Source organism: Mustela nigripes, chromosome 15 (assembly GCF_022355385.1).
Source record: "Mustela nigripes isolate SB6536 chromosome 15, MUSNIG.SB6536, whole genome shotgun sequence".
NCBI classification, from domain to species: Eukaryota; Metazoa; Chordata; class Mammalia; order Carnivora; family Mustelidae; genus Mustela; species Mustela nigripes.
This window is the reverse complement of record NC_081571.1, coordinates 66090290-66113835: the sequence shown is the minus strand read 5'-3', so window position 1 is coordinate 66113835 and position 23546 is coordinate 66090290. Positions and strand designations below refer to the sequence as shown.

The 23546-nt window shown below is 36.3% G+C and overlaps 1 pseudogene; it reads left to right on the top strand.

The window, feature by feature from the left end:
• Positions 1-22059: 22059 nt before the first annotated feature.
• Positions 22060-23546, top strand: part of LOC132002689 (heme-binding protein 1-like) — a 21152-nt pseudogene continuing 19665 nt past the window's right edge.

Genomic DNA, 23546 nt, shown 5'->3' with positions numbered 1-23546 from the left:
GAAGACGCATGAATATGGTATGAGGTCAGCAAGTTGCATGGGCCATCTACCTAGATGTACCATGCTAACCTTTCTTCTACTCTGGTTTGTTGGTGTGCTTAGAGGGACTCTTTGTTCTTGCAATTTCTCCAGTGTCTAACTGCATTACAAAAGCACAGGTGCACTAGATCTTTGGACCTCCAACCTGTACTTTTTAAAATCATCTCCTCTTTAGTTGGGCTCATCGAAAAATCGAAGAATACAGGGTGTAAGACCCTCGCCAGTCTCTCAGGTCTTTCTGGGTGGGTAAAGCTTAGACTTTTGAAGCCTTATTCTTTACTTCATAACTTCTAAGTAACCTGGAAAAGATACCCTATTTCAGATTTGTGTAAAGTTTTTATAAAACCACAGATATGGCTTTATAAAATGTGCATGATCATAGCATGTATCTCCTAAATAAGATAATGCAAGATTAAAAAAAAAAAAAAAGTTTAGAGAGAAAGAGTGCATGCAAATGAGAGCACAAGCTGAGGGGAGGGTCCAAAGGAGGAGACTCTCCAGCAGGCTTCCTGCTGGGTGCCTAGCCTGATGCGGCTGGCTCATGAGCTGAGATGAACAAGAATTGAAATCAGGACTCAGATGCTTAACCGACTGAACCACCCAAGTATCCCTAATGTGAGGTGTTTTAAAAACTCCATATTATGGAGTAAGAAGTCAAAATAAAGTTAACTACTACTATTATTATTCAATGAACTTAACTACTATTATTCAATAAAATTATTATTAACTATTATTACTTAAACTTTAGTTTTGAAAGAAATGAAGATTTTTTTTTTTGTTACAATTATGTAATTCTGTAGTGACTGAAGCACTGTTCATAAAACATCCTAACTGTGGATGAATGAGAAACAAAAAAAAATATGTAAGGGAAAAATAATTTCATTTATAAAAATATTATCCTGACTTACTACTTCAGGCCACTGTTCCCTATGTAGAGAAAAGGACATCCTTATAAAGTTATTGGAAGGATAACACAGGATAATAATGTGTTCAAATTTCCTAGCACAATACCTGATGTACACTAAGCACTCAATAACATTAAATGAACTAACCTGTAAGGTCATTTTTTCTCATGAATGCAGAAAGGAAGTACACATATTGGAAAACATTTATCAAGAATAAAATGTAACAAGGGCCCATAGTTATTTTAAAAAATATTGACCTGAGTAAATTAAGCATTTAATAAGAATACTGTCCCTACCTTTCTAACTTAATAACTTACACTAACATCCTACAATCTTTTTCAAAAAGTCGTATTATACTAATTACCTGAAATAGTCCTCTGAACCTGTGAGATATGTATTATCTCTTTAATGAGAGGTTACAAGTCCTAGGGAGGTGACATACAGCTAAATGTCAGAGCTGGAATGAAAAGCCACAAATCTTGATTCAAAGTCTCTGGGCTCTTCCACCAAGGTGGAAATTTTCATATGCCAAAATAGAGCAAGCTATTTCCAACCCTGCCCAACTAGTCCCAATTAGGACTCCCCTGAGAGCTCTCTCTTAACCATCTTTTTTCTGGTTTGTTCTTCCATGTAAGTTTTTGTCCCTTATTTTCCTAATTAGTTTTGAAACAGAATGATCTTGTGCATTCTTTTCACTGGGTCTGAGCTACTGCTGAGACTAAAAGAAAGGTGACAATATGTTGTGGGGATGGGAGGTGTGAGCACTTAAGAAGAGAAATAAATGGAATTTAAATGGGTATGTCGGTTCAGAAATGGGCAGGAAAGAGCCAAGAAAATAGTTTTCATTTATCTTCCTTTTAATCAAAGCCTGCATTTGAGAAGATGAGGTCCATCATTCAAGACAGAAGGCTAAGGGCTCTGTAATCACTAGATATTAATCTATGGTAGAACGGACTCTACTGTCCACATCTTTCCTAAAATGGGGAAAATTCATCTTCTAAAGACATATCTTTAGTTTATCTTCTGGTTAGATGGAATTCTATATCTAGTAACTCCAATATTTATTAGATCTCATATTATGTCAATGTTCAATTGTTCCATTGTATACAAATGACACAAATTAACCAAGATATCAACCAGTAATGAAAATCTGTGAAAATGGAGAACCTGTGAACAAGAATGAAAATAGAGTACTTGATAATGTAAAAAATATTTTCTGTATCAGTGTTGATATAAGAGAAGTTAAAATGGATTTTCTACCATTGTTACACTGAATTTCAAGATTTGATCAACCCATGATACTGCAATTTGGGGTGAATTTTAAAAAGTTCTGTTGGGTCCCCAATGTTGGGTCCCCAATAAAGAGTCTATGGTCAAAGGAGCGAAACTGATACAAAGTGAAGGTCAAGCAAAACTTTATTTCATGCCAAGCATCAAGAATCAGACCAGCCGTCAAACAGACTTGTTCGGGCTGCCCCTTACAGAGAGGATGACTCCTCCCTGCTTTCCAGACTAACTTTTATAGAGCAAAGGCCATTTGGTTGGGCCTGGCCACACACAGGTATCTAACTGAATTACAATTAACCCCCTAGTAGCTATGGAAACCAGGCTATCACCTCGGTAGCTAGGGGACAGTATGTGCCCCCACTGATTGAATGTCTCCACCTGACCTGAACCACCCTTGCATTTGGGCTGTTACCTGGGACTGGTTTCCCAGACTTGCTTTTAAATAAGTTCCCCTTGTGGGGGAAGGGTCAATTTAAGTTTTATTGCATAAACAACAAAATGGCTGTTCAATCGAGGTGGGGCCGATTAAATAGGCCCTTACAGTTCAAGGACTCACTAGGATAAACTATATTTATATGAAAGCACACTGGTTTGGTGTAGCCTATTGAGTCATGTACTTGTGAAATCAAATACAGAAGTGGGTCATTGTTCTTTAACAGCATCATAAACATTCATGACTAAAGAGTCATGTAGCATCATATACTAATGTCCTGGCATTTAAATACAAATTTAATTATTTCTAACACCTTTGTAAGAGGGAGTAATGTAAAGTGTTTGAATGTGGTCTTGATGTGACAGGAAAAATTGCATCTCAAATCAGGTTTTAACAAAACCATGCCTCAGTCAACAGTAACATAAAATAACAAGGTGAGGAGGTTTAAGTCATATTATGAAACGCTGTATTCGTAAAAAGGAAACCTATGTACCAGAGCCTTAAATAAAAAGAACTCACTAAGTGAAGCTATAGTTCATAATAGGTCTAATCGTAATAAATTCAACTATAATCAAGAATAAGACCAAAACCAGTGTGCCTAAGAGACACATAAATGTGAAATGTGCTACCTGCTCTCTAGGAATAAAACTAAATTTTTAGTCATGAGTGTCACTTTCAAGAAGCTTCCAACTGGCATAGGATTTCATCATCAGGGCTTACTGTTTCTTTATCAAAGTGCAAAAGAACACTTTGTGTCCTTCCTGGTTTGATCGGATCCTTACTGGTGACAACTAAAGCATGATGAGGTCTCACTGGCATTTTGGAGTGAAGAGCTGCTACCTGTTTTTGGAACCTGAGTCCCAGCCTTCTGCTTATTCTCCTGGCTTCCAGAATTTGGCTGCTAACAACTTTGTGTCACCTCACAGGGAGCAAGGAGAGGCTGAGGGCCCCCTGAGGACCACATGACGTGACCATAATCATTCTGGAGCCCCTCTGGTCTCCTGCTGCCTCATGTCCTAGGTCAGGGGTAGAAGAGGTATCTTTTCTAGTGGGAAAATCTCCATAGTTTGTTTCCCCTGAAGCCTGCGTTTTGATAAATCCTTAGGAATTCAGAAAAATATGTTTTTCTTCACAAAGCCTGGTAATTCAAGAACTTCCCCACTGCATACTCAAAAACCCCATTTTGGATGTCAGAGGTAGAGAATAAATGTTTTGCTCCAATAAGCCTTATGCCTTGTCCTTCAATCTGTTCCTTCACCTCTTTTCTTCTCTCCACAGGTCATTGTCTCAGGAAGCTGTGGAGAACTGTATATAAAATGACACAGAGAAGTAATCTACTAATATTTTTATATTACCTTTTTTACACATATGTAGTAATCCCTTATTAAATGCCTTTGCTATTAATATTGGTTTGAAATTTATGACTTTTGTGCTTATTTATAAGAAAAACATTGTCCATATTATAGTGACTTTTGTAACATTAAAAAAAAAAAAGTTACACTGAATTGCAGAAAGTTTGTGTGAGCCAGACTGAACTTATCCTTACCAACCTTATCTTGGACAATCAACAGACAGAGAGGTATTGAGAGAGATTCATTTTATTGTATTTACATAAGAATGAGTTGACCATTGGCCTCCTTCCCAGGTTCCTTATTCACATTTTTGTCTACTCCTGACTCTGACAAGTTTTAAGACCAGTGTTTTTGTTCTTTTGTTATCAGCTTTTATGAGCTCTTTATACATTAAAAATCTTTGTCCTATTTATTACAACCAGTTTTAGATTTTACTTGATTGTATTGCTTATTGCAATTTCCATAATCCTTTTAGACTAAGTTCTGCAAGAAAATGAACCACAGTTGTTTTATTCTTTAGTTTATTATCTCAAGTGCTTTAAATTGATGGCTATATTTGTTACTCAATAAACAATATTGTTTAATCAGTAAATGTTTGAATACTTTCAAGTCCCAGGAAGCTTTGATTGTATTACTCTAATTCCTATAGCAACCTATGGAAAGCCAGAAGAAGTAAAACACGAAAAAAAAAAAATTCAATTATTGCTATGTAGAGTGATTTAGCTTAAATGTTTCTTTTCAACTGTAAGAACAATTTATACGATTCATGTAAGTTACTGTAAATTTAAAAGGAACCTGAAAAGGACTGAATAGTTTCAAAATCCACACATAATTACTGATTTTTAAAAATCTCTCCTTTTCTCTATGGATGCAATTTGCATTATGTTTACGTTTTTAAGTAGCTATGAACATACTGAATGTGTCAACTATTTTCCTTTCTAATACTAAGTATATCACTGATTTGGGAACTGAAGGGAGTAACCTTCATAACACAAGCCAAGAAGGATTGTTTCATCTGACTATATTTTGTTTACAAGTTTGTTTTGACAACTCTTTCCTCAAGCTCTGTAACCCTTCAATATAAGCGCATGCGGGGGCATGCGCGTGTACACACACACACACACACAGTCTTGCTGGGGGACAGGTAGAGGGAGAAGGAGAAAAAGAATCTGCTCAACTCAGCTCAACTCAGTTTTCCTGGCTCAATCTCTTGACTCTAAGATCAGGACCAGAGCATCAATCAACAGTCGGATGTTGAACCAACTGAACCACCCTGCTGCCCTGTGTAATCTGTCAGTTCTTAATTTCTGTATTAGTTTTAGATAGTGGTGTTAAAAAACTAAGACACATTAAAAATTTTAATAACTTATTTAGCAACACTCCAGTTAAATCAGGCAGTTCCAAACCGGAAGTGGTTGACAGCACTCCATGAAAGGAACCTGGGGGAGAGGCTTTTACACAGAGTAGGCAGAAGCAAAGAAAGGAAATTATTGATTGGCTACAGCTTAAAGCATCACTGGCTGTTTGTGATTAGTTGTCCTTAGATTTCAATTTTGTAAACTAAAGGCACTTAAAAGCTTTATTTTATGTAGGCCATCAGGGCATCAGGGCCACTTCAGTATAATTAATTTTTTCTAACAACAGCAACAACAAAAAAGTAGGTATTCAACTGATGGCAGTTTCAATTTTTGTACCAACAGATTAATTGGTAATGGCAAGCAGCAAATGAATTTTACTATATTTATTGGCAAAGCAATGTAAATATCAGCCTACTCTTGAAAAATGAACTATTCAATCTGTAATCATACATCTGGATTCCTAGATCCTTTTCAGTGTCCTGAATCCCCATTGTCACCTCCCACTTGAGCCCCTGTGGCTCTCACACGTTATGGACCCATTTGAAGAGGATAAATGCATCTGTCAGTCACACACAAAATGTATAATCCCATTAAATAAACAAATGTCACTTAAAAAATGGTTGATTTGTCTACTTTTTTCCTCAAAGTATAATTTCCTTATCCCCAAAGCAGACATTTTAAAAGACATCCTAAATATGTCTATCATTCAAGATTTTAAAAAAATGGTGTTACTTTACTTTACAGCAAAACCCAATGATAATTTGAAAAATTATGGGCTGACTTCTTCACCCCAGATGGAGGTAGGATACTGTGGCAGATGTTCCTTTGAAGAAGGAAGTTGGCATTTTTAAAAAACAAAAGAGCATTTTGCTTTTTCATCAAAGAGGCACTTCAATATCTTAAGTGCTCATTTGCAACCTCATAAAATGTTTTCTTTTCCTTTAAATGTCAAGGTGATGTTTCAGGATTAATATAAAATCATTCTTTGCATTTAAGTGACATTAGCAGGAGGGATACAATTTTAAGTAGGTTTTCCTAAGACTAAAGCTAAAGCACCTTTACCTTTAGAACTTAAATTCTTATGTAAGTGGTAATAATTTAAAGAGCATTTTCTGCTCTAAATATTTTAAGATGTACAATGAACACTAATACACCAAGAAGGCAAAAATATTCACACACTAACAAATTTAATTGCATATCCAGCAGAGAAGCAGCTATATTTAAGTGTAACTATCATTACCCACATAATCAGATTTATTTTAACTGCTAAAATTACACCAGCAATAATAGATCTTATATTTTACCATTCACATTTCCAAATTACAATATTAACAGAGTTATTTTGCTCACAAGGACCCTAGGAAGAATGTAGATTAAGTATTTTTGTCTTCATGAAAATACCTAAGCAGAGAGAATAACAGACCCCAGCCAAAAATCACATGCTTAATGATTAAGATAAATCGATTATCAAGAGAAAGATAAATCAAAAATAGAAATAATTTCATTGTTTGCCAAGTTTTTATTCAACTAGAGTAATCTCTATTGGTGATAATATAAAGCATGTGGCAATACTTAATATTTATGAAATCTTACTTCTGTAATTCTATGTAAAAAAGATGAAAAAATAGGTTGTGCACAACATTGCCAGGAAAATATCTTATCAATATTCATAGAAATGACAATATTCTGCTGGGCAGGGGATGCACCCCGTACGACTCTGGGCAACTTTGCCTTTTTGTGGCTTCAGTGTCAGGCTGACCTCAGGTGGTGGCCCTAATGATATCTGCATCAAGTCCAGGGCCATTCTGCCCTTTTCTGGAAGAACAGCACAAGTTCACAACCAAAAATCTTCACCATTTTGTCCTATAGAACCAAGAAGTCCAGCAGCCTTCCTACTTCCATCCCATTTCGCTGTGTTCTCTTTGGTCCCAGGTGGCAATATTCTTGCTGGTTTAATCCCTTCTCTACTCCTGGCTTCTCTTAGATGGCTGATTGGGTTCCTGGATTGCAACCACTGTAATTTCCTTATTAACATAGGCAGTCAGTCAGTCATACTCTGAGTATTCTCTTTGGAACATGCGCTCTCTCTCTCTCTCTCTCTTTTTTGGCAAAAGGCTGAAAAAATGTCAAATCTCTAAATTCTAGTTCCTTCTTGTTTATTGCTTAACAAATCCTCAGTTTTTTTTTTTTTCTCTTTTTCTTGCATTTTACTGTAAGCAGTCAGGAGAAAATAAGTTACTCCTTCAACACTTGGCTTAGAAATCTCCTTTGTTAGGGGTGCCAGGGTGGCTCAGTCAGTTCAATGTCCGATCCTTAATTTCAGCTCAAGTCGTGACCTCATGGTCTTGGGATCAAGCCTGACATGGGGCTCCCTGATCAGCGAGAAGTGTTCTTGTCTCCCTCTCCTTCTGCCCCTCCATCTGCTCACACTCATTCTCTCATTAAGTAAATCAATCTTTTGGGGCACGTGCACCCGAATGTTTATAGCAGCAATGTCCACAATAGCCAAACTATGGAAAGAACCTAGATGTCCATCAACAGATGAATGGATAAAGAAGATGTGGCTATATATACAATGGAATACTATGCAGCCATCAAAAGAAACAACACCTTGCCATTTGAAATGACATGGATGGAACTAGAGGGTATTATGCTGAGCGAAATAAGTCAATCAGAAAAAGACAATTACCATATGATCTCCATGATATGAGGAATTTGAGAGACAAAGTGGGGGGTTTGAGGGTAGGGAAAGAAAAAATGAAACAAGATGGGATCGGGAGGGAGACAAACCATAAAATACTCTTAATCTCACAAAACAAACTGAAGTTGCCGGGGCGGGGGAGGAGGGTATGGTAAGGGTGGTGGGGTTATGGACATTGGGAAAGGTATGTGCTATAGTGACTGCTGTGAAGTGTGTAAGCCTGACAATTCACAGACCTGTACCCCTGGGGCAAATAATATATGTTAATTTAAAAAAAATAATCAATCTTTTAAAAAGAGAAAAGAAAGCTCCTCAGCTAGAGTTCCAGTTCAAGATGGCAACCTTCTCCTTGGGCACACCAAATTGCACCTATGAATGGAACAATTTCTCCTGAAGAATACCTGAAAGCTGACTAAACAGTTACTGAACAACCAATGACAGAAGGGCAAGAGAGATGGAGACATGGTAACAAAGGGAACTCCCAGCCCCAATGTCATGAAAGGGGAGGAATGGTAGTGAAGGACCAGGAGGAGATCCTTCTGTCCTTGGGCACGGGGTGGGGGCGGGGGGAAGCAAGCAAGCACAGTTTAAAAGAGCAACTAACATATAAAAGAGAACACTAGAAACCCTCTAAGTTGCTGCAGGGAAAGTTCTTCAGGTGAGAGGGCTAGAGATTGGAATAATGTACATTCCCCCCACCTTAAAGGCCAATGGTAGAGCAGGGTCTGGATACCAAAAACAGGCAGGTTTCCTAATCTCAGTGAGTTTGCAAACTTGGTGAGCCCAGGGTCCTCCAGGCCACACTACCCCTACTCTTGCTAGGGCACAGAAGAGAAGCCAGTGTTTAAAAAGTGCTGAGGGGCTATGGGAACATTCTTCACCACCACCACCCCCACCTTAAAAGCCCAGACTGAAGCAGGACCTGGCTCACAATGAGCTTGCAACCTCAGGAAGCCCAGGGTTTACAAAGCCACACCAGCCTCCCTGCAATGCTGGGGCACAGAGAACAAGTCAAATTTGTGCGTGATTTCTTTTAAATTTTCTTTTGTCTTTTACTTTTTAAAAATTATTTTTCTACTTTGTTTTTTTCAGCTCTCTTTTTCATTAAATTTTTTCCCTTCTATTATTTTTAATTTTTTTTACCTTTTCCCTTTTTTTAATTAGTTTTTTCCCCTATTTATTTATTTATTTATTTTCTGTAAAAAGCCCAGGTTTAAAAGAGTTGCTAGCATATAAAGACACAGTCAGAAAGCAAGGGTCAACAAGCAAACACAGTCTATATAAGACACATCACACACAAAACCACTTCAGCTTTAGAGGAAGTAGCCATCTTGCTTAATTCAGAGAAACAAACACAAAGTCAAGCAAAATAGGCAGACAGAGGAATATGCTTTGTGACTTTATTGTTAGTATATAGAAAACACTACCAATCTCTGGGTATTCATTTTGTATCCTGCCACTTTGTTGAATCTGTTTTAGTTGTATTTTGGTAGAGTCTTTAGGATTTTGTATATGTTATATGTTCTCTGCAAACAGTGACATTGTTACTTTTCTTTATCAGTATGGATGCTTCTTGTTTCTTGTCTGATTGCTGTGGTGAGGACTTCTAGTGCTATGTTGAATAAAAGTGGTGAGAGTGGACATCCTTGTCTTGTTCTAACCTTGGAAGGAAACTTTTATTTATTTATTTTTTGATTGATTGACTTGAGAGAGTGCCAGCACACACAAGCAGAGGGAGGGGCAGAGGGTGAGGGAGAGGGAGAATCTCAAGCAGATTCTGGGCTGAGTCTGAGCATGAAATGGGGCTCAATATCACAACCCTGAAACCATGACCTGAGCTGAAACCAACAGCTGGACCATAACTGACAGAGCCAATTAGGCACCGCGAGCTCTCTTTATTTCTGAGTATGTTTGCTGTGTGCTTTTCATTTACTGTCTTCATTTTTTTGAGCGTTTTTGTCATGAATTGTCAAATCTTATCAAATGCTTCTTCTGTATCTATTGAAATGATCACATGTTTTTACTGTTCTCTTGATATGGTAGAACATTGGTTTTGTGACTATTAAACCATCTTGCATCATGGTAATCACACCTGATCATGGTGAATGATATTTTAAATCTAGTATTATAATGCAGTTTGCTCATATTTTGCTGAGGGTTTTTGCATCTGTGTTTATCAGGGATATTGGCCTATAGTTTTCTCTTTTTGTGGTTCCTTTTTCTGGTTCTGCTATTAGAGTAATGCCTGCATCCTAGAATGTATTTGGAAGCTCTCCTTCCTCTTCTATTTTTTTGGAATGTTTTGAGGAGAATAGGCATTAACTCTCCTTTAAATGTCTGGTAGAATTCACCTGTGGATCCACTTCATCCTGGACTTTTATTTTTTGGTAGTATTTTTTTGTTGTTGATGCTGTAGTTGGTTTTTTGTTTTGTTTTGTTTTGTATAGTACCAATTCAGTTTTGTTGCTTGTAATCAGGCTGATCAGATTTTCTATTTCTTCCTTGTTCAGTTTTGGAGGGCTGTTGTTTCTAGGAATTTATCCATTTCTTCTAGGTTGTCCAGTTGTTGTCATAGAATGTATCATATTCTCTTAAAATCCTTTTTATTTCTGTGGTGTCAGTTGTACTTTTCCTTTTTTTTTTCTTCTGATTTTATTTATCTGGGTTCTTTCTCTCTCTCTCTCTCTCTCAGTTAGTCTGGCCAAGGAATTGGTTGTTTTGTTTTTTTTCCTCAAAGAACGAATTCTTGGTTTCATTGATTTTTTTTCCCCATTGTGTCTATACCTCATTTATTTCTGCTCTCTTAATTATTTCCACTCTTTTAATTATTTCCACTTTCTTTAATTATTTCTTAATTATTTCTTCTATTTACCTCAGACTTTGTTCTTTTTTGAGTTCTTTTGGACATAAAGTGAGATTGCATTTTTTGTTGTTTATTGAGGTAAGACTGTATTGCTATATACTTCCTTCTTAGAACTGCTTTTTCTATGTCCTAGAGATTTTGGGCTGCTGTGTTTTCATTTTCATTTGTCTCCATGTACTTTTTGATTTTTTTTTTTTTTTGATTGCTTCATGGATCCATTGATTGTTAACTATGACATTGTTTAGTCTCCACATGTTTGTGTTTTTCACCAGATTTTTTTCCTTAGATTTATTTCTAGTTTCATGCTGTGGTGAAAAAAAAATTTGGATGGTGTGAATTCAGTAAAAGTCTTTTGAAATTTACTGAGGCTTGTTTTATGACCTAATATATGATCTCTTCTGGAGAATGTTTCATGGGCACTTAGAAAGTACATATTCTGTTGTTTTAAGATGGAATGTTCTATATGTAATCTGGTTCAATGTGTCAAATATACTGCTTCCTTATTGGTTTTCTGTCTGGATGAGCTATCCATTGATGTAAGTGGAATGTTAAAGTTCCCTAATATTATTGTAGTACCATTAATTTCTTTCTTTATGTCCATTATTATTTGCTCTGTGTATTTTGGTGCTCCAGTATTGGTTGCATAGGTCTTTACAAATGTGTTCTATCTTCTTGTTGGATTGATCCCTTTATTATTATATAATGCCCATCTTTGTCTCTTATTACAGTCTCTTTAAAGACTTTTTTGTCTGATAGAAGTATTGCTACTCTGGCTTTATTCTCCACTTGCATTAGCATGATGAGTGTTTCTTCATCCCTTTACAACTTCTTTGTCACTTATAACAACCACCTACTTTTCTCCATTGTCCAGTAACATTCCTCAGTTCTGAGACCTCATTGGAATGGCCTTTACCACCCATATTTCTACCAACACTATGTACATAATCACTTGAGTATTCTCTAAAATGGAACTCTCTACAGTTCTCTTTTCCTTTCTGAGCCCTTACAAAGATCACTTTTGCCAGTCCACCAGCTTTTTCTAATATGCCCATCAGAAATCTTCAGCCTCTAACAATGACAGTTTTAAAGCCACTTATGTGGAGATGCCTGTGTGGCTCAATCAGTTGAGTGTCCGACTCAACTCATTGGTTTCAGCTCAGGTCATGATCTCAAGGTTGTAAGATCAAGCCCTTGTTCAGGCTGTATGCTTAGCACAGAATCTGCTTAAGATTCTCTCTCTCCAGGGGTGCCTGGGTGGCTCAGAGGGTTAATCCTCTGCCTTCAGCTCAGGTCATGATCTCAAGGTCCTGGGATCCAGCTCTGCATCCGAGAGAGCCTGTTTCCCCCCTCTCTGCCTGCCTCTCTGCCTACTTGTGATCTTTGTCCAATAAACAAATAAAATCCTTTAAAAAAAGTTCTTTCTCCCTCTACCCTTCCTCCTACCCTCTCTCTCTTAAATAAATATATCTTTAAAAAAAAGAGCCACTTATGTGTATTTTGTAAAGTATACACTCTTGGAGATTGTTTCATTATACATCTGAAAGGGAATCCTGCAAGTCATTCAATGGTGGATAACCACTTTTATTAGAAGCAGGTTATTAATTTTTTTAAACCTTGGGTATTCATTTATTTAACAAATATTTATTGAAAGAACACAATAGGTCAAGAACTTTATAAACTTAAAAAATCCCCAGTGCTGATAATTTTTATTTTTAATTTTTAAAAATATTTTATTTATTTATCTGACAGAGAGAGAGATCACAAGTAGGCAAAGCAGTAGACAGAGAGAGGGGGAAGCACGCCCTCTGCTGAGCAGAGAGCCTGATGCGGGGCTTCATCCCAGGACCCTGAACTGAAGGCAGAGGCTAACCCACTGAGGAGCCATACAGGTGCCCCAATTTTTATTTTTTTAAAGTAATTTTTAGAATTTAAAGTTTTATGTGCTAAAAGTAGCTTATTTTTAGTTTTTAATATTCCATTCCCCAATATTTTACTTTTATAAAGAACTTTTATTTAGAACCTAAAAACTATATTTTAATATGATGTTATTACAATGCAGTATTAAGATATTATTTGTAATACACCAACTAATTTGTCCTCTACTGGAGATTTTCAAAGGGAATAAAAAAGAATTTTGAGACAAGCCAGATATAAATATTACATAATCCATATATTTTATGAGTGAGCTATAGTAACATACAGAATGAATTAATAGAAAGTTACCTTGATTGGAATAATTTATTTTTCTCTTTTCTTATCAACTACATCTAACTTTTCCATATATGCTCACATTCAAAGATATAAAATTTAGAATGTCATTTTATAATTAATTTAAAACAGTTTCCTTCCTTTAAAATTTTTTGAGCTTGAGGATTCCTTTTTAGAGAGTATCACTAAAAATGGTCTTGAGGGGAAATGAAAAGGGAAAGTGATAATTTTAGACATATCAGAAATGTTTAGGATACTACAGTGTCATTTTGGAAAAATATGGGCAGTGTAGTAATCAGAGCAATAAAAGTATGTAAAACAATATGTCTAAGGTTCACACTTGGCATATTGAATGCATATGTAACGTGAGTTAGATAAAAGTAGTTATGACATGTACCTTGAAATGGAGAAGTAGCTTATAAAAATGAACGGGTTGAAATTTATGAATTAAATAAATGTGTACTTTATTTCAATACAGAATATTTTAAGAAATAAAAGAGCAAATTTATGAGAACAAAATGCAAATTGAGATTAATATTAAAGTGATCTGCTATTAAAGGACATGATAAAAGAAAGAACTGGTACATTTCATTGACAACGACTGCTGTAGAAAAGTCAATCACATCTGCTTATGGTTATATACTTCTTAAAGTGTCATGAGTGACATCTGAAAATCTTTTTATTAAGGGTTTGTATCTGATTTGATCTGGAGCAAAAATTAACTTAGCCTCCATGTTATGAAGTGTTGAAAACACTCCAGTAAAATTATTTCATAATAATGGAGGGAAATGGAATTACTGAAATAAATATACCTCAAACTTAGGTACAAAATATGAATTTCCACTCTTTTTAGGAAAACACAGAGCTCTATTATACTAGAAACTGTGTATTTATTCGTGTTTTTTCCCGCTATTGCCATTTATGTCACCCCAATAAAAATATTTGCAATTTATTTAACAGACAGTAATTAATAAGTCCATTTCTTATGTTAAATTTATTCAGATGACTATCCCTAAAAGAGTGCTAAATTATCTTATGCACAATTCTCCTGATGGCTATGTTTCATGTTTTTTCTTAACCACCATACATTGCCCTTTATCTCTTTAGTTACAGCTAACTAATCACGAGCAGATACTTTATCCAGGGGCATTGAATCTACAGCCTTGTCAAGGGGTTGTTGAAATAAAACATCAAGCAAATAGCTCAATGAAATATGAACTAATGAAATCTGAAGAAAGTTCTTTATATGAGAATATTAGATGAATGGTCATAAGGAAGGGTTAGGATTAAAAGAAACACAGAATGAAAAATGCTCAATTTGAAGTTAATGAGGAAAAGGACTTAACTCTCAGCAGATAAATGTTGGTAGACAGAGTGTTGTAACACTCAGCTATGCCATGGAGAACACTGATGCCACACTGGAGCAGAGTCCTACCAGTTTTGGATGACTTCCACATCTTTTCTACATGTGTCTTCACAGCAATATTCTTTGGACTTATTTCCCTTAAAAAACAAACAAACAAACCAGTGTTGGGGTGCCTGAGTGACTCAGTCAGTTAAGCAGCTGCCTTCTGTTCAGGTCATGATCTCAGGGTCCGGGGATCGAGTCCCACATCAGGTTCTCTGCTCAGCAAGGAACCTGCTCCCCACACCCACCCCCAGCCTGCCTCTCTGCCTACTTGTGATCTCTCTCTGTCAAATAAATAAAATCTTTTTAAAAAATATTTTTAAAAATGTGCTGTTGCATATCAGAAGAACTCAGAGCAACCTGAAAACCATGAGGGTAGTGGGGGTGGGGGGGTAGAAGGAGGAGTCTTCCAACAAAAATTCTCTAGAGAATTGCTTGAAGAATTCCTTTTCTATAAAGATAGATACATTGAGCTCCAAGTTATTTAATATAAATATACACATAGACTCATTGATTACCAACTTCTTAGGTGAAGAATCCTCATAGTTAGTGGAATTATCCTCATCATTTCCAACAAAAGCAACCATTTTTGCAAGACTAAAGCCTGGAAAGAACCTAGTATGTTGGCTTTAACACATACTGTGAAAAACAAAATAAGCATTAATCTACATTTGTGTATTAAATAAAAATCTAAATGAGACAAATTATAAAGATAACTGGTAGACACAAAACAACAAACTTGAATGTTGATTGTTATCATTGGAACAATGCCACTTTAAATTGCTTTTGAAGGCACTCCCTCTACTGCCCCCCACTTCATCCTCAGGTTTTGAATATTAGATGTAGGAACTAAAAACTTCATTGTCACATTTATGCATTATTAAATGATATCACTTAATTTCTTTTCACAGCTTAATGTTTATTATGCAGAAATCTCAGCTCCACTGACTCTTTACCGAGTAAAGCTATTATGCTCATTCCAGTATAGTTAGTAATCTGGTGCATTTTAATTTTTCCTTTGAGATAGTCACTGTTGAATAAAATTGAAATCTCTTATTATTATCTACAATTAAAAACATGTTTTTAATAAAAGGGCATCTGTCATGACTGGATCCACTTAAAAGGGAGTGTCTATCTAACCCAGATCCCCAAAATGACCAAAGTTCAAAACGAGTTAATATTTCATTTTTAAATTATCTTCCTCTGTTGAGATTTTAAATTTCTGAGTGACTTATGCTAGTCTATATTCACCACTATTTTGTTGGAATAAAAGGGCAATAGTTAGGTGTTAAAAAATCATGTGGAAAATAAATTTTAAATACAGGTCTACAAAGAAAAAATTTTTTACACAAAGGAGAACAATATTTATCCTAAAAACTGCTTTTTAGACCTCATCTTTTCCCCTGTTACAGTGAAAAGAAAGACCAGTTATACATTTTTGGTCTTCTCTTGAGCCCTGGGACAGGATTAGCTTGGGGGGAATATTGGGGCCAACTTGAATATGAGGTTTCCAAGAGAGAAAAGCAGGTCAGATTCAACCTGCATAAGCTTTTCTGCTGCATTAGCTGCCTGAGAGGCTGTTAGATTGTTCTAGTATTTTGAGGGTTAAGGCCCTGGAAATTTTTCTGCTGAATATAACCACTCTATGTCTGACACTTAGGATGCTATAGTGGTCTTTGGACTATGGAATCATCAAACGCATTGTGATAATAGGTAATGATTTTATGCTTCCCATTTTGTTCCAGCTAGGAATCAGCAAGATCTATCTGTGGGTGGCATTTTCAAAAAATTTAACAAATCATTACTACTGTAGTACTTAGTGCTGATTTCATGGTTTACAAGGTTGCTAGTAGGCCTGCTCTCAATTATTCAAGTCAATAGGTAACTATTAATGAGGAAAGATCCCTTTATTTTAACCAATTGTTTCAATTTCCTCTTTCAACTCCTCTAAAATGTCAGCGGCACTCCCTGGAAATGGATTTGAGCTACTTCCCTTTTATTTACCTTTTATGCCTCCTGATACACCTTCCACTTTAAAATTGCTCCTGTGTAAATCAGCACGTTTTCAAGTTACGGAAGCAAATGGTTGTACGGTTTTTTGGTGTTAGATTGCTTTACCTCCTTTCATTCATTCATTTAATGAAATACTGAGTATCCCCCATTATAAGGTACTAGAGAAATCGGTGTACAAGACAGAGACAGACCATATCCTCCTGGTATTTGTGATTTAGTTTGAAGGTCAGGTACTGAACAAGTAATTACAGAGCTGTAAACGTTAGAAAAAGGAAACCTATAACTGAGTGACCTATCCTAGTTTTGAAGTTAGAAAAAGTTGCCAAGTGAAAGCAATTTTTAGCTGAGTTCTAAGTGTTAAGTAAAGAGTTGATCTGTGAAGTAGGGATAACGAGATTTTTTAATAGGAGTAATGAGGGAACAGAAGGCTGCTTGAGGACAAAGCAGAAGACTGACACCTTGCAACCTCCCCCTCACCCTCACTCCTGGGTGGGATATATGTGGCATTCATTAGGAATCTCCCAACCATCTTAATTTTAACACCTTGCTAAGGGGCAAACCGACCTGGGCAATGGCAAGGCCTCTGGTATCTGGTAGGTTTTCTTTAGCATATGAAAGTTCTAATGAAACCTCCCTTTTCCTTACTTCCCCCACCCCCATAGTACAGAACCTGCCACCCCTCACAACCCGGGGCAGCAGCTCTTCCTGACCACTGGTCCTGTCCTTGTGCTTTAATAAACCACCATTTTGCACCAAAGATGTCTTAAGAATTCTTTCTTGGTCATCAGCTCCGGACCTCACTCCACCGAACCTCACCTATATTCTAAAACTTCATCAGGAGAAAAACAAGTTCCACTTCCCCACCTTTCAGTTAACACCTATTAATCTCGCAAAGTAGCACTAAATCTAAATGAGAAATAATGAGGACCTAAATTTGGGAACATAAAAAGGAAGTATTCACTTGTATTAAGATTTGATAAATTGGGTGACAGTAGGTACCTAGTTTATCAAATCTTAATACAATTAATTTTTTTTTGCCCTCACTTTTATTCATGTATATAACAAGTATTTATTTATTTGGGTACATTCTTTAGTGATGTATCATTGAACATGATAGACACAATCAGCACCTCATCAGAACTATGCTATTATATCTTATACTTCCCCGTTAATTTCTTCAAGGAGTAGTGGTCCTGGTAAGTAGTTATCAAAAATATCTGAAGTATTCAGTTGCATTTAATAGTTAAGTCATTCCAGGAAACAAACACTATAAGGCCTTCAGTGACTCCAATGAGAAGGGAAGAAGAATTTAGACTTAGAGGTGGCCATCTTGGTCAGGAATGATTACTTAAGATTTTTATATTAGGAGTGGTTTTAAAGAGACGGTGAGCCCTATGGAGATAAGGAAGAAGTAGGGCATTTCAGAGAAACAGAGTTAAATTTATTATCTATTCATTAAAGCTGATTATTTTCATTTCTGATCAAATGCCTAACTATGGAGACTCCATCAAAACCTCACAGTGGAAGTCTGGGTACTGGAAGCAGCAAATGGCAATAAGAAGGACTAGAAAGTCACTAAATTATCAGCAGCTACCTAGCCAACCCTCAGGGGATCCTAAAACCCACCCTACCCAAGACCCAGTTTTTAGATATGCTTATGATTTGTCCATATTATGTCTGGTGAACTGGGTTCTAAGGTCGACATCGAGCCATCCCAAAGATGCCAACCAATGTCTCACAGTCTAAGGAAGAATTCAAGGACAGATACAATACAGCCGAAAAGGGACACAAATGGGAAAGCTTATTAAAATAAGCTTATTAAAATAAGAGCACACTCTTGAAATGTGAGAATGGGCATTGTCAAGAGAGTAAGCTGTGCTCTGTCGGGATTGGGTTTCTATCTTCTATTGACAGTTGTTCATAAGTGGGTGGAATATCTATCACTTGGGACAGGGATTTCATGGAAGAAGAGTTACATGTGTTTTCTTCCCTATTTGGTCAGGGTTTTCCCATCATAACACCTGCCATCTTGGGCTGGTCTGGCTTGATCAGGCTTCTTGTGGTTTTTTGGAGCCCTGCCAGGGACAGGCCTCTGCCTTTCCCCATGCCTGACCATGCCTTTGTTTGCTGGCCCCCAGGTATACTATTGGAATCTAATGAACTGCCTCTAACTACATTACCTACAGTTAGTTCCATACAATTATTAAAGATTTTTTTAAGTGGCAAAATGGATCCACAATCACTATCATAGTACCAGCAGGAATGAAGCATTAGAGAGTATATCTTGGAAGCAAAACTGGCAGGGGAGCATCAGAGACCCAGAAGAAAAATAGGTTTGGAGTCACACCTCTAGAACTTGCTCTGGCTGCCTTTTCATGAAACTAGGTCGGCCTTACCTATTTACTCCAGGTTAATCTCCACCGATTCTTGTTCCTGTCCTCATCTATAGATTTGTCTATTCCCCCTGCCCAGCTGATAAATGTGTAGCACAGGCTCTGGCAGTAAACTTGTTTTGTGAGACCTCAGTCATTGTCTAAATTCTGCCTGCTCTATGACCCTGGCTTTCCAGACAAATTTTGGGTTCCCCATTAACATAATTCCCTGATCTGACACACAGTCATTTAATGAAAGGAACATATCTTAATTAAAACATATGATTAGCTTTTTCAATTTAAATGAAAATGACTCTCATTTAGACATAGGCATAGAATTTTAAAGTTAGAAGGGGACTTAGAGATCACCTAGTAAATGAATGGTTTCAGTAATTGTCCTCCCCTGCTGGGTGCATTAGCATCTGCATTGCATTCAGTGCTGTCAAATACATATTTTAAAAGAGACAATATGACCTTAGGAATATGGAAAGTTTCTAATCATTGTACTTCCTAACAATCTTGCCCAAGTCCTCTGACCTTAGAGTTCATGACATAATTATTTATTAGGCTGGGGATAGAATTATTTATGGCTGAGAGTAGATAATAAAAGGGATTACTACCCAGGCAGTTTCTTCCTTAAATTCACAGTTTTCCTAATCTCTTTCCCTATGGCAACAGAGCAATTACTTTCCAGTGTGTGGATTCCTTTGTACTTTAAGTATAGATAAACGTAATCATGCTAAAAACTTGAGAGTTAGCTAGTGCTCCTGAATTAAAATCCCCAACTGCAGAAAAGCATTGATTCATAGCTTTGCTTTCTACAGAACCTGGTTACAACTGTACGTAAATGACCAAATAGCCCTCAATTAAATCCTTAAGTACCATAGTTGCAATAGAGTCTAACATGCCCGAATCTTGATTAAAATGTCATTTGCAGAAAATGGATGAAGTTTTCTGGGTTTTTTCTTCTTAGAAATTTTAAAGGTTGGTATACCCCCCCAAAACAAGTTTATAAACAAAGAGATGTTGGCTCAAGATGGAGGAGTCAGTAAAGAACACAGTGAAGCAGAATCTTAAATCATGTAGAGAACTCAAATATATCATATGTGAAAACCAAATTATACCAGAAAGGGTATGTATTAAAATATTAAGATTAGTATTATAGAAGTTACCAAGTGACTTCAGAGAATTTAAATCTTTGTCCATTAAAATAGAGACAACAAGCCCAAAATAAAGTCACTTGAGATAAGCCCCACTTCAGCAAACCCAAACCTAATACCCACTTTGAGTTTCACTGCCTCCCCCAGAAGTCAGTCTGGAATTACCTGCTCAGCATAGTGAAGAAATCCGCCTGAAATACCATTTTCTCAGCTTGCCTAGGTGGCACAGTTGGCTAAGCGGCCAACTCTTGGTCTCGTCTCAGGTCATGATCTCAGGGTCCTGAGATGGAGCCCCACATTGGGCTCTATATTTAGCAGGGAGTCCGCTTGAGATTCTCTCTCCCTCTCCCTCTGCCCATCCGGCTTATGTTCGCTCACACTCTTGTGCTCTCTCCTTAAAATAAGACACATCTTAAAAAAAAAGAAAAAGAAAGAAAAGAAAAGAGCTCTTCTTCTTCCCATAGCAAAGTGTCCTTGTCTGAAACAATCAACTCTTTGATAGAAACTTCCTTTTCCCATCTTTTTCTACCTATGAAAGTTTTCTCATATAGCTCTTCAGAGCTCTTTTCTATCTGCTAGATGGAACAGTGCCAGATTCATGAATCATTGAATAATGCCAATAAGATCTTTAAATTGTACACAGTTGTCAATTTTTTAACAATGTTTCTTGTGAAATGAATCTCAATTATTAGAACACCTGAATTATGTAAACTTGTCCTAAATGACAGTCAGTTCTACCAAAGGTGGAAAGTCCATCTTAAACACTATGAGAATCCATGTATTTCATAGGAATTACTCTATTTTTTCAGTTCCCAAATAGCTTTCAAAACACTAAATATATTTTAACTCAGATAACTTATATAATAGAAATATGTGGTAGCTTAGATTTAGTACAATTGTTTATGAACATAAACCTTAGGTTTGTTATCTCTTGAGTTAGAAAGACTGAGGAGTAGATAGCTAAAGTATCTGAAGATTTTCTTCCTCTTCAAGAATATTAAAACATCATTAGAAACTCTAATTGTATCACTGGAATGGTAAAATGAAGGTCAAAGTTGTTCAATGGCATATCTTCTGATGATTAAAAGGGATAAAACAACATAGTATCTTCCCCAAAATACAGCCTTATAGTCATGTTCAATGATGGTCAGTGTGACATTTTGAGATAATCTGACTTCCACTTATTTCTAAAAATTAAAAACCAGTAACCAATGGCATAGGTGGTTGACTTGATAACACACATTAGATATTGCCTAAATTTGTAAATGTTATTTCTTACATTCAACTAATGCTCTTTTCTAGTACAATAGTGAAAAGTACTTTGAATTGAATTTTTATTTATTAACTGAACACCTTGAGACCTTGTACATAATTGATGTAGGTATTAATTTGAGTTGTATTGTGCAGAAAAGGCAGAAACAAGACTTACTAAGCAGACTTTAAACATATCCTAAAAAGTCTTAAGTGTGTAGATAAGGTCACATTTTAATCATTTAGTCAATGCTAATCCAGAGGTAATATTTTTAAGAAAAAGGGCAATATAATTAGATTCATCACTTAAAGAAGATCCAAGTAGTGAGGAAGGACTAACTGGAGACGACAGGAAAAGGAAAGGAACTTAGTTCTAATGTACATGGAAAACGTTATAAAGCCAGATCAAAGTTAGCTTCAGGATGGAGAGGAAAATAAAGATTAAAAAAAAAATGATTAGGAACTAGAATTGTATAGAACTTACTACTGATTTGATGAGGGATGAGAGGGAGAAAGAAGAATCTAGAATAACGGTCACATTTTTGGCTTGGGTAACTAGTGAGTAATTGTTTCATTTTCTTAGGAAGTAGGAAAAAAACACATTTGAGAAGGGAAGATCTTGAGTTCTGAATATGTAAAGCTTGAAATGAGTGTGTAAAGATGACAAGCAGCTGGAGGTAAATATTCTTTTTACTTACATGGTAAGATAATGGGTGTGATTGTGGTTGCCCAGGGGACAGACAAAAAGACAACTCAGGGTGAGTGTCTCAGGAAAATTGCCTTCAGGTGGAGAACCAAAGTTCAGGAGGATGAGGGGAAAGAAAATACAGAGCACAAGGTGGGGAACTCAACCAAGACTTATCCCAGCAGCCAAGTTTTAGTAGTATTTTATAAAGATTGAAACAGTGAAAAGGGTCACAATCCAATGCTGAGAGGAAACGGCAATGAAAAGATGTCGGTTCATTCCTGAATACCACTAAGTATCCTTAATCCATAAACGTTACGAGGTAAGAGATGAAATGTGCCTAGAAAAATTGTCATATTTAAAGCTAATCTCCAGAGCTAGAATTTTATGGCCAAGAAGGCTTCAAACTTTAAAGGTACTTATTTAACAAAAATAGAGCCCACTGCTCATATAAACTATTAATAAGTTATATACATTTACTATTCTGATATAGGCATATTTTAAGTAGTGTGATTAAAATTTTTAAATGATTGGGTTACGTGGAAATAACTATTTAAAATAACTTTATTCAGTTGATAAAATATTATGAACATGTTGGCACTCAGTAAAAAAGGGTGGAAGGACTAAAAAAGTGCAGTTTTGAACAATCCTCTGTGATGGTATGAAAATGTTATTGGTTAGAAGAACCTTGCCAAAGTCAACTAGAAAGTTTTGTTTCCTCCAAAGATTAGCTCAATGTTCATTAGCTAATCTTCTCTAACAAAGTTTTCAGTCTAATAAAAGAAGGCAGTTTATTTTTAAAAGGAGGAGGGTTCATGCTGCATATTAGTCATATTATTTTGATCATAATGTCTATTGTTTATCCCGGAAGAGGAAAGAAATTATTCTAAAGCGAATTCATATCCTAGGAGAGGAGAAATCCCATTACAATTTTCTCCTACTCTCCAGCATCCCCTCATGTCCTAAGGACAAAGAAATAAAAATCATTTCAAAAGCTTTGAGGAAAGCTGATCATCCTGATGATACGGTAAGACAGGAGTACTGTAAATTCTCTGAACACCAACCACCTCTAGATAGCATTTTAATAATTTTATTTAAGCAATTTACTTAGAATTACTTTATATAGATTAAAAAATATCTTTTCAGGAAATATGTATTCTTTTTTTAACATTTTTTTATTTTTTATAAACATATATTTTTATCCCCAGGGATACAGGTCTGTGAATCACCAGGTTTACACACTTCACAGCACTCACCATAGCACATACCCTCCCCAATGTCCATAACCGCACCCCCCTTCTCCCAACCCCCCTCCCCACAGCAACCCTCAGTTTGTTTTGTGAGATTAAGAGTCACTTATGGTTGTCTCCTTCCCAATCCCATCTTGTTTCATTTATTCTTCTCCTATCCCCTTAACCCCCCATGTTGCATCACAACTTCCTCGTATCAGGGAGATCACATGATAGTTGTCTTTCTCCGATTGACTTATTTTGCTAAGCATGATACCCTCT